The sequence below is a fragment of the Lutra lutra genome, chromosome 6, assembly GCF_902655055.1.
Source record: "Lutra lutra chromosome 6, mLutLut1.2, whole genome shotgun sequence".
NCBI classification, from domain to species: Eukaryota; Metazoa; Chordata; class Mammalia; order Carnivora; family Mustelidae; genus Lutra; species Lutra lutra.
Genome location: NC_062283.1, coordinates 120644032 through 120657349, shown reverse-complemented (window position 1 = coordinate 120657349; position 13318 = coordinate 120644032). Strand labels below are relative to the sequence as shown.

Sequence of the window (13318 nt, the reverse complement as noted above, 5' to 3'; positions counted from 1 at the left end):
TCACCAAAGAGTAGGGAAGAAATGTGTAATAAATAGCATGTTTTTCATGATATTTCCACCAGATATAATTTTATATCTATTCTCAGACACAATAGATGCAAATAAGTGCATAGATAATAGTAAAATGTTAAAAATAATTAGGAAGTGATAAATGTTGAGTATTACCTTTATTTTAATGTACTTTAACTGTAAATTTATGTTATTTACACCATAATAATGGGCATGTTTGACAACTGGCTGCAAAATTCCTGAAAATTTAGCAATTAGCTCTACTAGGCAGCACTAGCACATCCTTGCTTCACCCATTATAAATCTTCATTTTTCTTTGTCAATGACCCTGCCTCATACTTTACTAAGAAAACAGACTGCATGTGATTTCCTCAATTTATTGTCCCCATATCTATAAATTTCTTTGCAATTCTACTCACTCTGACCTCATTCCCAGCTGTCTCAGAAGTGTCTTTTATTCAGTTTAAGATGGATTCTTTCACCTTAGTCATAATGAGTTCCTCCCACTAACCTCGGAACTATGTGTTCTTGGCACTCCCTCTCTCTCCTATATTTCCAAGTGCTCTCTCTCCTAGTTCCACCTGTATAAACATATTCAAGATCTCCCATCAATGAAATTAAAAACATCTCTTGACCCCTGACTTATATCTACCTCTAGCCATCTGCACTTTTTTAACCTGCTTATCACATTTACCAGAAATCCCAAAGGAAGAACAGTGCTTATTAACAGTTTTTATTTCCTCATTCTAGTACCTTTCCTTTTTTCCTAAAATCTTATGAGATTACTACGGAGCATGAATCACCCCCAAAATGTCAAACTTCAAAGATTTTTTTTAAGTTCTCAGATTGCTTAAAAAAAATTCGTTCAGCATTTGACCCTATTGTACTTTCCCTCTTAAATTTTCTCTCCCCCTGACTATGGCTTGGCCTTCAGCAATCTATAAACCTGTGAGAGAATGGGTGGGGAATCCTCCATGAGCATCCCTGCAAAGATGATCAACCTGGCCTCTATGCCAGGAAAGATGTTGACCAGGATCACTAAATGTTTCCTGGGATGGAGGCTGGGAGAACTTAAGTCTTTCCAAATATCGGGAGTAAAGAAGCTCTGTTCTGTTACCTTAAGAGGGGAGGATCACTTGGCAAACCAATTGGCTCCTGTATCTATCCTCAGTAATTGGATTGTTGCTGCTTATTGCATCCCAGCAGCTGGACCTGAGACCTAATACCGAGACAAAGAAAGCAATACATCTAAGGGGATTCAGAAGAATGCAGAAGATATTCAGAACATTCAAAACAGGTGTCTCCTTTTGAAGTAGAATTGAGATGGAATGAAAAACACAGTTTGAATAAAAAATAAGATCACCCAGGCAGATTCAAATTTAATACACACAGACACAGACAAACACACACACACACACACACACACACACACTGGACAATGAATGTTTCCAAAATAATGGTGATATACAATTAGCTTATTAAGTCAATTTTCCTCCTCTAAATCCAAAGCGGAAATCTTAGAAGGACCAGGGATGGTGGGTCCTGGAACCAAATATGAGACTGTGAGAAACCCCGAGGAGATAAAAAGTAGTTAGTTTCTACCACCAGAGAAAACTAGTAACTTCAAATAAGTAGAAGACCACATGACATGGTTCACATGAATGGCAAACAACAGAAAGAAAACATTAAATGGTGCTCTAAACTAGAGAACAGGATAGTAGTAAGTGTTGGTAGGAGGGCAAATGCTGGTCTCAAGAACAATCTCGCAGTCTTCAGTGAAACCAAGTATTTAAATACCCAATGACTCATCAATTCTTCTTCTGAGTATATCAGGGCCATAGAACATGCTCATACGGTTGTCTAGGTTGTGTGTTATGCAATTCCAGGGATCATCTTTCACGTAGGTGATGCAAATGTGTACTAAATGAAATTACATATGGAAGTACACAGTCCAAACAAATATTAAGTTGTAAAATTGATAACTAATTAAAAGACAATGAATGTGTAAAAATCTTTTGAAATAAATGCATATAATTAATTGAAACAGATGGTTATATTCATTCTTAATAAAAAAGCAAAATATTAGGAATTCTTCGTGTCTAATCTATGTTTTCAATAAAATTCATCTATTACAGTTGAAGCTTTTAAAAATGTATGGAGACAAGAAAAGAGACTTATTTTTAAATAGCTACATCATACATAAAATCATATCTTTTCTTATCTTGTTTTTTTAAATTATTTTATCTTGACCTATCAGTGAGAATTTTTCCCCTGACCTCTCATAATTCAATATCTGGAATCCAGAAAAATGGCTATTTCCATCTGTTTCACTCAGAGTGATCAATATTTAGTTAAGTTCATGCATAATAATGAATATATATCTCCCAGAACGTGCTTTGTCAAATTTTGGTATATAATTTTGTCCAGGATCAGGACCTTGACAGAAGGGTATCTGCATTTTCATTTTATTTTACAAGGGATGTGGGAATGCTGACTATCTACTTTCTACTTTTTTCACCATATTATTGCTTTGTAAAGGAAAGCATTCTGCCACAGTGAAATAGACATGTGTTTCAGAAAATTCTCCCTTTAGGCCCAAACATGGGCTAACTTCAATAAATGAAAGTGGCATAGTTTACAGAATTGGTTTCTCACTAAGTACTTGAGTTGAATCAGCTTTTTAGATGCCTTCAAATTTTTAAGGGAAGCAAAAGAAAACGCATTCTTCCAAGCATCAAGAAAACACTTTACCACAGATAATTGTCCCATTTAATTTGCATTCCAATGCATACCAAACTGAAAAATAGCAATACTAAGAAGGCCAACCCGATGGAAGACTTCCCATCAAGTAATAAAATGATAGGTAATAAGAGGGAGGGGAGAAAGGGCTGGGAGAAATGGCTTAGTGGAGTCGATGGGTTGGTTGCAAATTTCCTACTTCAAATTATCAGCCTTTCTTCCTGCTTCACTTACTACTTGTTACCAGCAACTCTTCTGTCAGCAAGAAGAAAAAAAAATAAGAAGAAAGAAAGAAAGGAGGAAAAAAGGGAGAAAGAAAGAAAAAATAAAAAAAAAATTCCCAGACAGCCCAAGAAATCAGCTGACAAACCTCATTATTGATGGCGTCAGGTGGTAAATCAATGCCAGAGGAAAATCAATGGTAAAAATATTTTTTAGTGGTGCATACAGATGAAGAGCCTCAGCAGCATTTCTTGATGGAAACCGCAAAAGTCTGCAGCCACCCCTGAGATACTACTTCATGGGAGGCAAGAACTTCTCTGGTGCTTTAAGGATACTAACTTGCCCTGTATGATTTCCTATGTTGTAGGGTGTATAACTGTTTTCTGTGAAAAGAACAGAAATTATGTAGAACAGTGTATGGAGAGTACACTGACAGTAAAATGTAATTTCTCAGCAGTGTTTTGTTTTGTTTTGTTCTGCTTTGTTTTGTTTTTGGATATTTCTTATATATATGGCTATTTAATAAGTTTAAAGATTGGAACATTTAAGAGTTGGAAATCATGCCCAAATTGAAAAGCATGTCAGTTTTTCATTTGAAGAGAAATGTGAAAATAATTTTCACTGCATGGAAAGATAAAGCTTTAAAAATAATTCCATATCAAAGGATGCTTATTTAAGAATAGGAAAATGATAGTGAAGCAATTTTGAAGAATCATACTGATTTATAACCTAAAGTACCCAAATACCCCTACACTGCATAACAACTTTCTTTCTAAATCATAGACCAGCTCAGATCAGAGCAGTCTCCCAGGCCAAAGTTTAGTGGATCCTATGAAGAAGTGATCAGACTAAGATTAATCCTGGGTGAATTGGGGAACTGGTAAAAGGGTATCACTAGAATCAGGCTTACTCTGTTGCTAATGAACCATAATTTAGGTCCTCATTTATACAGTTATCCTCCAAGGTTTTCAGAGGAAAATCACATACATAATTATGCAGTTGTTTTCCTAAAGAGGGTCTCCCAAAGTTGTAAACTTCAGGAGCCATGAAACTTGGATTTGCCCTTAGGTGTTATTGAGTTGAAGTCTACAGAGATGAATGTATTCCTTAGTAAATAGAGGAGAACCTATTAGTCTGTCAGAATTGTATCCTCTTCAGGGGGGAAAACTATGTTCTTGAAATAGATTATATAACTTTCACCAAGGATAGAGAATGCAGAACTTTACTTCAAGGGAATAGTACAGAATTCCTAACAAGACTTTATTTAACCTCTTAGAGGAAATGAAGTACAGTTTAACAAGTATATTACTATAAGTACTTTATAAACTTTATAAACCATGTATATTTTTTACTTGCTTTTGTATTATATTCTTAAAAATTTGTATTATATATAGTTTCTTTCCACATATTGACTTACAGTGAAATACCCAAAGTTGTCTTTAAGGCTGTGATGAGACAGGAAGCCTTCAACCTTCCCAGAGACAACCTCAGATGAAAAGGACTAGAAAAGACAGTGGTAGAAACTTAAAGGAAGGAAATAATCTGATCAAGTCCACAAGTTTGTAGGAAGACAGAAATGAGGGAAGAGGAAGTAAGATGAGACTGGCTGAAAACTCAAGCCAAGATGAATACTTTCTCTAATGCCTCACAGTCAAGTCGACCCATCATGAAACCCCATGGCTCTTGCTTTAAATGTTTCCAGATCATTTTCTTTTGTCACATTTTCTACCACTACCACTCAAGCCATTATCCTTTCTTGCCTGATTCTTCCAGGAGTTTCCTGACTATCCTCCCTAATTCTACTCTTCACTTCCCCCATACTCCAGCTTAGCAGTCTTTCCACACTCTCTGCATAGCAGTCAGAGTGATCCTTTTAAAATAGAAGTCAGGTCACGTCATTCTCTGCTCAGACTAAAATGTAATTCTAAAAATGGCTCACAAGGTCCTTTGCGATCTGCATTTCTTACCTCACTCCACTATCATCTTTCTGCCTTATTTTTTACTTCTTTCTCTCTTGATTAGTCTGCTCCAGAAATACTGGTCTTCTTGCTGCTCCCCAGCCATATTAGGCACTCTTCTACCTCAAGACCTTCCCACTTGCTCTTTCCAGATATCTACATGGTTCAGTTCCTTCCTTTTCCAGGTTTGGAATGTTACCTTTTAACCAATATCTTCTTTGGCTTCATAACTAAAATTGCAGATTTTCCTTCAACGTTGCTTACCTCTCTTCTTGGATTTATTTTTCACATTAGCATTTATTGCCATTGATAACTGTATATTTTATTTTTGCTCATTGTCTTCTACTTTATAGTAGGTGTGAGGACTATAAGGGAAAGGCATTTGTCTTTTGCTTACTGCCCACTTCCCAGTGCCTAGAATGGGTCTGGCACTTAGTAACTGTTCAGTAAGTACTCCTTGAAGGAATGAATACATTAATGACTGATTGAGCAGAAGAACAATACATGTGGGACTCCCAATTAACTTCTTATTGTCTTAACTTAAACTCTTTTACAAAGCATTGAAAAGTCCTTCATAATGTGTCCTCAACTGATTTTTCCAGACTCACTGCTTACCATTCCCCCTTTATACTCTGCCAAACAGTCAGGAAAACCAATCTATCCATTATCTTCTTAACACCCCAGGTACTTTCATGCCTCATTCTCTTATTCACATTGTGCTGTCTCCCTGGATAGTCTCTTTTTATCTTTTCTTCATTCTTTCCTTAGCTAAATCCTGCACATCTCTAGAGAACTAATTCCAATGCCTTTTTCCTCTGTGAAGTCGTCTGTGACTCTCCTAGACAGAATTAATTAATCCCTGCACTGTGCTTCCAGAGTAGATTTTATGTGTCTCTTTTAAAACAATCAAATTATAACACAGTTATTTATAACCCCAGCATGGAATACAGTGTCTGACACATAATAAATATTTGCTGAATAAATCAATATGTAAAAGCTCCATCTTTCTAGGTCCAAGATACCAGGTTAATCCTGAGTGTTTTGCCACTGATTTCTTACCAACCTGGCTATACCCATATTACTGTCATGATTACTGATAATTAATATCCATTAAGTATTCACCACATGCCTCACACAGTTTAAAACACTTTATAAATGAGATTTTATAACATTACATAAGTGCTTTCTTTATAAGTCCTGCTTGAGAAAACTGAGTCATCATAAGGTTGAAGAAAGTTGGGGAAACTGAGTCATTACATAGTTAATAAAGATCTGCTTCCTGAAAATGTGCTCTTGCCTATGAAGCTATAGTATCTCCCAGAGAAATGGTTTATCCAGAAATCCTGTGCTAAGTAAGAAACTATTCAAAAATACATCTTTCACTTTCTGGGTGTCATGAGTAGAGGATATCTTCACAAGGCAAATAAACCTCATTAGATTAAAGAATATTAGACTAAATCATGGTGCATTGACAATATGTGAGTGATACTCCAAAATGTGTATAAATTCAGGAAGATTTGTGGAATTAAACAATGAAGCACTAGACATTTTAGTAAATGTAAGATAATGGAAAAAGTATAACCCTGTGAGTAGAAATTTTCATACAAATAAATCTCCCTCCTACACAAAAACAATTAGCTCCAAAGAAATAGGATTTATCAGTATACTATCCAAGCCTCTTACTAGTCATCATCAGCTTAGCTGCCCTCATTGATCTTTAATAATCTTTTAAAGAGAAAGTTAAAAAATGAAACCCACACACAAAAGGGGGTGGTGTATTTGTGAAGGACTACTCATACAAGGGAGCTGCAGAATAAAAGGGAAACTTATCATGTATATTTAATATCTCAAGAACAGCCCTAGATTTTAATTCCACTTTAAGAAACAGCAAAAACAGATTTTAAAAAATTAGTTGGGAATTCTACTTTCCAGTCTGGCATGTAACTTGGAAATCATCACTCTGTCCAAACAACAAGTAAAAAGTTGATCAAACTGAAAAATCAATCACCCAAAATTGGAGAGACAGAAGTGGATCACAACTTATTGGAGCAAAAACCTCTGCAGGATAGTACCAGGACAGGAAAATCTAAACTTTAAATTGACAAATTGCTGGAAACTCAGTATGAATAAGTCTGAGAGTTAAAAACTCCAGGGAGTCTTAAGAAAGGTCCCCAACTTTGTGAGTTTTACCACCAGGAACTCTACTAGGTCCTCACAGTAAGTATTTGAGAAAACTCCCCTCTACTTTCTGGCATGGAAAGGGGAAAAGGAATCATTTTGAAGTATCCCAAAGCATTCTGTTCTTCACAAGTCCTGCTCTCAAAAAATCCTATATCCTGAGACTATAAGTTGTTGGGATTTTTTTTTCAGAGCCTAAACCTGGGCAAAGGGAAATGCCCAACTCTATCCCATTTTAGCGAAACTATCCCACCTAACAGTACAGAAAACTGAGAAGCACTTGGTAAGTTCACAAGCCAGAGGCATAGGCTCACTAATCATAGAACTATGGAATACTTTACCAACACATTACTAAAAATCCATTTATTGCAGTTCCTTTTACATCATGTTCAGTGATGGAAAATTATAAGGCATAATAAAAGGCAAAAAACTTTCATGATTTGAAAAGACAGACCAAGCATCAGAAGCAGACTCAGATATGGCAGGAGTATTGGAAACATACTGGAATTTAAAATAGGTATGATTAATATGTTAAAGGACCTAACAGATAAGTAATCTCTACACCCAGTGTGGGGCTTGAACTCACAACCCTGAGATCCAGAGTTGCATGCTCTGATGGCTGAGCCAGCCAGCTGCCCAGGACCTAACAGATAAAGTAAACAGCATGTAAGAAAAGATAAACATTATAAGCAGAAAGATGGAAATTTTAAGAAAGAATAAAAAAGAAATGGTAGGGATAAAAGAGACACTATCAGAGACATGAAGAATAGCTTTGATGAGTTCATTAGTAGCCTGGAGATAGAGAAAAAAGAATCTCTAACCTTAAGGATATCTCAATAGAAACTTCCAAGACTGAAAAGCAAGGAGGAAAAAGACTGGAAAAAGAACAGAATATCCAAGGACTGTAGGACAACAAAAATATGTTATATACACATACAAGGAATACAAAGAGGAGAATAAAGAGAAAAAAGAACAAAAGAATTATCTAAGGAAATAATTACTGAGATTTTCCCCCAGAGTAATGTTAGACAACAAACCATAGAAATGGAAAGCTCAGAGAATATCAAGCAAGTTAAATCCCCAAGAACCTTCACCTAGACACATCATATCAAACTCCAGAAGATCAAACATTTTAAAAATCTTGAAAGAAGCCAGAGGACTAAGACACTTTATCCATAGGAGAGCTAAGCAAAGAATTGTATCTGGCTTCACCTCAGAAACAATGCAAGTAATGAGAGTGAAATATTTAAGTGCTAAGAAAAAGAAAACAAACCAACCAACCCACCAACGTAGAATTCTGTACCCTGAGAAATTATCCTTGAAAAGTGAAGGAGAAATACTTTCTGAGACAAACAAAAATTGAGAAAATTATTACCAGTGGATCTGCCTTTTAAGAAAGGTTAAAAAAAAAGTTCTTCAGAAAGAAAGAAAATTCTATAGATCAGAAAAGTTAGAAAAAGATCATAAAGGAAGAGCATCAGAGAAAGAATAAGCAAAAGTAAAATAAAAATGCTTATTTCTCAAGTCCTTAATTGATTTAACAGATAATAGTTTGTTCAAAATAATAATAGCAACAATCTATTAAGTATATATACTATACATGTGTGTGCATGTGTATAACTATATATATTGTGTATATTGACCCTTGACCAACACGGGGTCAGAGGCATCAACCACCATGCATTTAAAAATCTGTCTATAACTTTTGACTCCTCAAAAACTTAACTACTAATAGCTTACTATTGACTGGAAGCCTTACCATTAACAAAAACAGTTAATTAACATACATTTTGCATATTATATGTGTTATGTACTGCATTCTTATAGTAAAGTAAGCTAGAGAGAACAAAGTGCTATTAAGAAAATCATAAGAGAGACTGTGGACTCTGAGAAATAACCTGAGGGTTTTGGAGGGGTGGGGGACGGGGGGTGGGTGAGCCTGGTGGTAGATATTGCATGGAGCACTGGGTGTGGTACATAAACAATGAATCTTGGAACACTGAAAAAAATCAAATAAAATTACCAAAAAAATAAAATAATCCAAAAGAGAGAAAAAGAAAGAAGAAGGAAAGAAAGAAAGAAAGAAAGAAAGAAAGAAAGAAAGAAAGAAAGAAAGAAAACCATAAGAGAAAATACATTTACAATACTGTAGTGTAAAAAATCTGAGTATAAGCAGACCCCTGCAGCTCAAATCTATGTTGCTTAAGGGTCAGCTGTGTGTGTGTGTATATACACACAACATATACATACTGTATATGATATAGTGTCATTTGAGAGTGGACTTGGATTATTTGCAAATGTATACTGCAAACTACAGGTGAATCACCAAAAAAAGTAAAACAAAACAAAAGTATAGCTGATTGTCTAAAAAGGAAAGAAAATGGATCATTTCAAATGCTCATTTAAAACCAAAAAGGCAGCGCTCGCTTCAGCAGCACATACACTAAAATTGGAATGATACAGAGACAATTAGGATGGCCTCTGCACAAGGATGACATACAAATTCATGAAGTGTTCCATATTTAAAAAAAATAAATAAAACGTTAAAAGGCAGAAAAAGAGTGGAAGACAAAAATAGGAGGAAAGAATAAGGGCAGCAAATTTTTTAAAAAGTAAAAAATATGGTAGATATTATTCTAACTATATCTATTACCACTTTAAAGTTTAATGTTCTAATTAAACCACTAAAGGACAAAATATTTTTGTAATGGATCAAAAACCTAGATCCAATGATATGTTTTCTATAGGAAATCCACTTTCAATGTAGAAAGATATCTATTTAAGTAAATGAATGGAGAAAGACATACCAATTCTAACACTAATCAAAAGAAAGCAAGTATAGTTACATTAATTTCAGAATTTATTTCAGAGGAAAAAGTGTTATCAGGGATAAAGAGACACATTAAATAATGTTAACAAGGGGTCAACAGTAAAGACATAATAATTCTTAACATCCATGCATCAAAATATGTGAAAGCATCAACATAATGATGCAAAGGATAGAATTTCAAGAAGAAATAAATGAATCCTCTATCATACCTGTAGAGTTTAACACTCTCCTGCCATAAATGGACAGATCTAGCAGACAGAAAATATGTGTGGATATAGCTGAACTTAACAGTGCCCATAATCAGTTGGATACAATGGACATGCATAGACTAATTCATCCAACAGCAGCAGATTATACATTCTTCTCAGACTTACAAGGATCATTAACCAAAATATACCACATTCTGGGTCATAAAGCACACTTAACAACTCTAAAAGAATAAAAACCATACAATGCTTCCTTTTATACTACAAGGGAATTAAACTAGACATCGGTAAACAGAAAAGTAGCTAGCAAATCCCAAGATATGTGGTAAATAAACAATACACCTCTAAATAACACACAGGTCAAAAAAGATCCAGAGAAATTACAAAATATTTAGAACTAAATGAACATGAACATACAGTCTATCAAAATTTGTAAGATGCAGTGAAAACAGTATTTAGAGGGAGTCATAGCATTGAATGTATATATTAGAAAATAAGTAAGATCTAAAATTAATAATCTAAGATTCCAATTTAGGAAACTAGAAAAGGAAGAGCAAATTAATTCCCAAGTAAGAATAATAAAAGAAATAATATGAATTAGAATAAGAATCAATGAAATTGAAAAGAAAAAATCAATGGAGAAAATCAATAAAACCAAAAGCTGGTTCTTTGAAAAAAATCAATAAATTAATTTTGGATAACGTCTAGCCAGGATAACCAGGAAAAAAAAAAGGAGAGAATAAACAAATCACTAGTATCAGAAAGGAATGAGGGTTATCACTGTTGATCCTATCACATTAAAAGGATAGTAAAGGAGTATTATGAACAACTGTATGTCCCCAAATTGGACAACCTAAATGAAATGGACCAATTGTTTGAAAGGCAATCTTCCAAAACCCACACAAGAATAACAAAGTGAACAGGCCTAAATTACTTGAAAAAAATTGAATCTGTAATAAATAACCTTCCCAAACAGAAAGCATGAGGTCCAGATATGTTCATTGTCGAATTCTACAAAGATTTTAAAAAATAAATTATACTGATTCCCTATAATTTCTTCTAGAAGATAGAAGCAAAGGGAATACTTGCTAACTGGTTCTATGAGGCCAGCATTACTCTAATACCAGAACTAGAGAATGACATTACAAGAAAAGAAAACCACAAGACTGTATTATTTATGAGCACAGATACAGATTCCTCACAAAACATTGACAGATCAAATCCAATAATGTATAATAAGAATTATACACTACAACTAAGTTGGATTTATCCCAGGCATGCATGCCTGGATCAACATTCAACAATCAATTAATGCATTCTATCCCATCAACAAGCTAAAGAAGAAAAATCACATGATAGTATCAACAAGACAGAAAAAGTATTTGACAAAAGTGCAATATGCATTCATGATAAACACTCTTAGTAAATTAGGAATAGAAGGAAGTTTCTTCAAAATGATAATACCTACTAGAAACCTACAGCTAAAAATTAACCAACCAACCAAACAAACTAACAAATAAAAAAAAGAACCTACAGCTATCAAAATATTTATTGGTGAGAAACTAAAAGCTTTCCCATTAAGATCAGAAATACAATAAGGATGTTCCTTCTCAAAACTCCTTTTCAACATCAGGACTGGAAGTACTAGTTAATGTAATAAGACGAGAAAAGGAAACGAAAGGTAAGCTGATTGGGAAGGCTGAAATAAAACTGTGTACTTTTTCAGATGATATGATTTCAATGTAGAAAATCTGGACCAATTAAACAAAGTCATTTACTTTCCTTTATACCAACAATGAACAAATGCAATTTGATATTGAAAACACAATGTCATTTCCATTAGCACTTCTCAAAATGAAATATTTAGGTATAAATCTAACAGAATTTGTAAAAGACCTAAATATTGAAAACTACAAAACTCTGAGGAAAGAAATCAAAGTAACGAAATAATGGAGCTAATATTCCATGTTCACGAAGACTGACCCCTGGCAAGATGTCAGTTCTTTCTAACTTGATCTACAGATTCAACAATTCCAGTTAAAATCCCAGAAAGTTTTTTTTAGTGGAAATTAACAAAATAATTCTAAATTTTATGGACAGATAACCCAGGATGGCAATACAACAGTGAAGGAAAAGATCAAAACCAAGACTGGCACTACCCAACTTCAAAACTTATCCTAAGCCTACAGTAATCAACACAGTGTTTTATCAAGTGAAAGAACAGACAGATTAATGGCACTGCATGAAGATCCCTCTAATAAATATGACCCACACAAATACAGTCAGCTTTACAAAGGAGCAAAGGTAATACCACGATGCAAAGACAGTCTTCTTAACAATGGTGCTGGAACAACTAGAAATCCACATATAAAAAATTGAATCTAAACACAGACCTATACCCTTTACAAAAATTAACTCAAATTGTATCATAGGCCTATATGTAAAGTTAAAAACTATAAAACTCCTACAAGAAAACATTGGAGAAAACCTTAATAACCTCAGGTATGGTGATGACTTCAGATACAACACTAGGAATGATCCATGAAAGAAGGAATTGATAAGCTGACATTTCTGACAAAGGACTATTGTTGTCCAAAATATACAAATGGCCCTTAAAATTTAACAATCAGAAGACAAACAACCTGATTTTAAATGTGCCAAAGACCTGAACAAACACCTACCAAAGAAAGTATACAGATGGCAAATAAGCATGTGAAAAGATATGCCACATCACATTTTTTTAAAAGATTTTACGTATTTATTTATTTATTTGAGAGAGAAAAAAAGCATGAGAGAGAGAGTGAGCTCAAGCCTGGGGAGAGAAAGAAGGGGAGGGAGAAGCATGCTCCCTGCCAAGCACGGAGCCCAACGTGGGGCTCCATCGCAGGACCCAGAGATCACGACCTGAGCCAAAGTCAGAGACTTAACAGATTGAGCCACCCAGGTTCCCCATGTATCACATGTATTTAAACAACAATGATCTACTCCGCATCTATTAGAATGGCCAATATCCAAAACGTTAACAATACCAAATGCCAATATGGATGTGGAGCAACAAAAGTTCTCATTCATTGCTGATAGGAATGCAAAATGGTACAGCCACTAAGGAAGACATTTTGGAAATTTCTTACAAAACTAGATATAATCTTACCATATGATCCAACAATTTTGTTCCT

At 34.6% G+C, this 13318-nt stretch overlaps 1 non-coding gene across 1 annotated transcript; it reads left to right on the top strand.

Moving 5' to 3' along the window:
• The first annotated feature begins 9525 nt into the window (after positions 1-9525).
• Positions 9526-9632, top strand: LOC125103379 (U6 spliceosomal RNA). The gene has a single exon (XR_007128382.1). It is a non-coding gene; the product is annotated as a U6 spliceosomal RNA (small nuclear RNA).
• Positions 9633-13318: the final 3686 nt, after the last annotated feature.